Source organism: Zingiber officinale, chromosome 7B, assembly GCF_018446385.1.
Source record: "Zingiber officinale cultivar Zhangliang chromosome 7B, Zo_v1.1, whole genome shotgun sequence".
Lineage (NCBI taxonomy): Eukaryota > Viridiplantae > Streptophyta > Magnoliopsida > Zingiberales > Zingiberaceae > Zingiber > Zingiber officinale.
Window position 1 is genome coordinate 114,702,369 of NC_055999.1, and position 3,055 is coordinate 114,705,423.

Sequence of the window (3,055 nt, forward strand, 5' to 3'; positions counted from 1 at the left end):
TTCAATTATCATATAATCAGTGCCTAGTGGAAGAGTTAGGACCAGAATAGTTTTAACCATTGCTTTAATTTGTTTTACTAATTTAATATTCTATTGATTAAAATAGTTTTGTCTTGTATTTGGCATTTTGTTGTATAATGGTTCATTGATTTTTACCTATACTTTTAAGGTAATGTCGGATGTAATGAAGGAGTCCTAAAAATGGTCCAAGAGTTTTTGTGTCTTCCATTTTGTTAAGGAAAGTAAGAATTTTAGAAGTGGGGTTGAAAGGAAATTTTCCCTTGTCCGATTTCTACTCCTAGAAATTCTCTGTGTTTGGTGACTAATTTCAACATTTTACAAGATACTATAAGACTATGTTTTTCAAATAAATTGAAGACCATGTGAAGATGAGCATAGTGTTCATCTTTTATTTTTGAGAAAACTAAGATGTTATCAACATACATACACATGTAAATTGAGAGATATCTCTAAATATATCATTCATTTTCTCTGGAAGATCTGAGGTGCTATCTTAAGTCCAAATAATATGATTAGTCATTCAAAGTTTCCTTCTAGACACGAGAAAGCGGTCCATTCTATAGAATCAGGATGCATTTTTACTTGTCAGAATTTTGATTTCATGTCAAAATTTGAGTACCGTTTTAAGTTTTTTATATTGTTTAGGAGTTGGGCTTTATTTGATTTTATATCCATCCTTTTTATAGTTGAAAACTATTCTAGATTATCCACGTTTCTATTCTGATCTTTTGTTTACAATAAAATCTAGGCTTTTATGCCTAGAAGTGGATCTTTGGATTGCCCCGAAGGCCAGTAATTGTTTGATGTGTATATCTTAAATCTTGTGCTTTGATAGTAAGATCTGAGTTTATGATTGCTAATCTATAATAGATTTTATCTCGTTCCCAATATTTTGTTGGGTTTTCAACTATGATTTTTATTTTTTCTAATCGAAAGATTAGAGAGTCGAGGTCTCGTTGGATGTTTATCAAGTGGAGCAAATATGTAGGAGTAAGTAAATCTTCTGGTATATCTACGTCTTCTATAAAAGTCTCTCAGATAAAGAGCTCGTTGAGAATTGTTAGTTTACTTGCAGTTCCTGCAATGCTATTGAACATGAGACTTCTTGGTTTAGTAAATAAGAACCTTTGCAAGTAGTTTTGTCTGTGCACTGACACTTACAGTTATCTGTGGTAGATGTAGAAGGGATATCCTTATTAGTAATTGTAGGAATAGGTGTTGATGTTGTCGCTCACATTATGAACAGGAATAGCTTCCAACAGTAAGAACAGATTGTCTTTCTTGTCGGGGATCGAAAGGCTAGTAGAAGTAAAGATAATGCACTGCAATTTGAAAAGGAAATTACATGTAAATAAAAGAAGTTGGAGGCAGTCATTGTTACCTTCACTTCAAGGTACAGTTTCTTCTCCCAAGCAAAGAGCTTCTCCAAGGTGGAAGTATGGCTGACATGAATCCCAACTCTAACTCCTCCAATTTCCCTCCCTATATGTTGTCCATATTTCCCGAACCTGGCAAAGTCACCCCGGTTGATCTTTAATTCAGATCTCCAAGACCAGTGAAAATGGTTCAAATTCTTAGTGTAGAAACTCACTTTTCCTACATTATTTTTTTTTATATTGAATCGAGGATGACGAAGCAAACTTGTAATCTTTTAGGAAGAAGGCAGAACAAGAGCAATGGAGCTCACCTGCAAGACCTTACTTAGAAGACAAGCCGAGATAGGTTTTTGGACCATCGAGGATGAAGGAGACGTCGTTTCCTGCCTCTGTCGCCTTGAGGAAGTACTCGTCGAGCTCCTCAACAAGCTCGGAGAGATCCTTCTTGCCCCTTGGCGCAACCACCATTGCCAGCGAATTGGATGAGCCGTTGGAGTAGCTGCTGACCGTGGAAGGCGGTCGCTGGAGCTGCGGAGACAGTGGTGGTGGTGGTGGATTCCTCCCACTCCTCGGTTGCCTACCGGGAGGAGGGGGGTACGGGAAAGGGGCCCCAAAGTTCCAGCTCTAGGAGGGATGACGGCGGAGGCGGGGGGAGGATCGGGGAATTGGTATCCAAGGAGGTCCATTTATCGGATCCAGGGCTTATTGGGAGGCGCGACGAAGGCGGAGCTGTCGGCGGCGGCGGCGGAGGGATAGAAGATGGAGGAGTAGGCGAGGATGGGAGAGGTAAAGTGGAAGGGGAAGAGAAAGCAGAGGATGCGAATGGCGTACTGGAGGAGGGCGGCGCCTGTGACCCGGAGGGAGCCGAGGTAGAGAGGCTATGGGCGGCACCAAACTCTCGCCGTTCCTCCACTAGCTGCTTCATGTACTGACGCCGAGCTTTGCACCGCGACACCGGCCTCCTCCTCCAGCCCAAGCCGCGACTGGAAAACCCCATCTCCACAACCATCGCCGCCAGCACAAAGCTGGCTCCTTTTTCAGCCTGTAGCTGAAAACGCCAAAATCTTCTTCTTCTTCTTCGACCAAATGAATAAGAAGAGTGATTCATATCGAAGGAAAGGAACTGCCTTTTCTTCAGAAAAAGTCTAAAAACCCTAGAAAAGCTCCTCCTTTGCGCTTCGAGACTTCTCCTTTCAAAGAACAGCTTCTCAAACCTCCACTTGCCTGACACACTGCATTGTCGTTGTCTCGCGCTGAAGAAACTACTCAGGGAAATGGACGCACAGGGAAACAGAGAAATATGACCGTTGGGCAACGGGCATGACACTTGTCCATCTTCTCTTTGTGAAAATACAAAAAAAAAAAATTGTAATGTTGAAAGTGGTTCAATCTAAAGTGAGCGCTGAGTTGACCAATTTCTTATTTTGAAATATGAAGTTGACTAAAATTAGATCTCGGTCAACTGAACAATCAAGATTAAGATTCCGTTTCACTACGGAATCTCCGACATGATTGGTTCTCCAAGCTGCTGCCTGGCCATTCTATAACTTTCTTGTGCTCTGACTATGAGATGAACTCAAATTATCAGCAATTAACCCATCTTCATGGAATTCCCGACTTTCCTACGCGAAATAAGTCACGGCGTTAACCATTGTTAC

At 41.4% G+C, this 3,055-nt stretch overlaps 1 pseudogene; it reads right to left on the reverse strand.

Annotated features, from left to right (window-relative positions):
• Nucleotides 1-1,030: 1,030 nt before the first annotated feature.
• LOC122004689 lies at nucleotides 1,031-2,646 on the reverse strand (annotated as a pseudogene).
• Nucleotides 2,647-3,055: the final 409 nt, after the last annotated feature.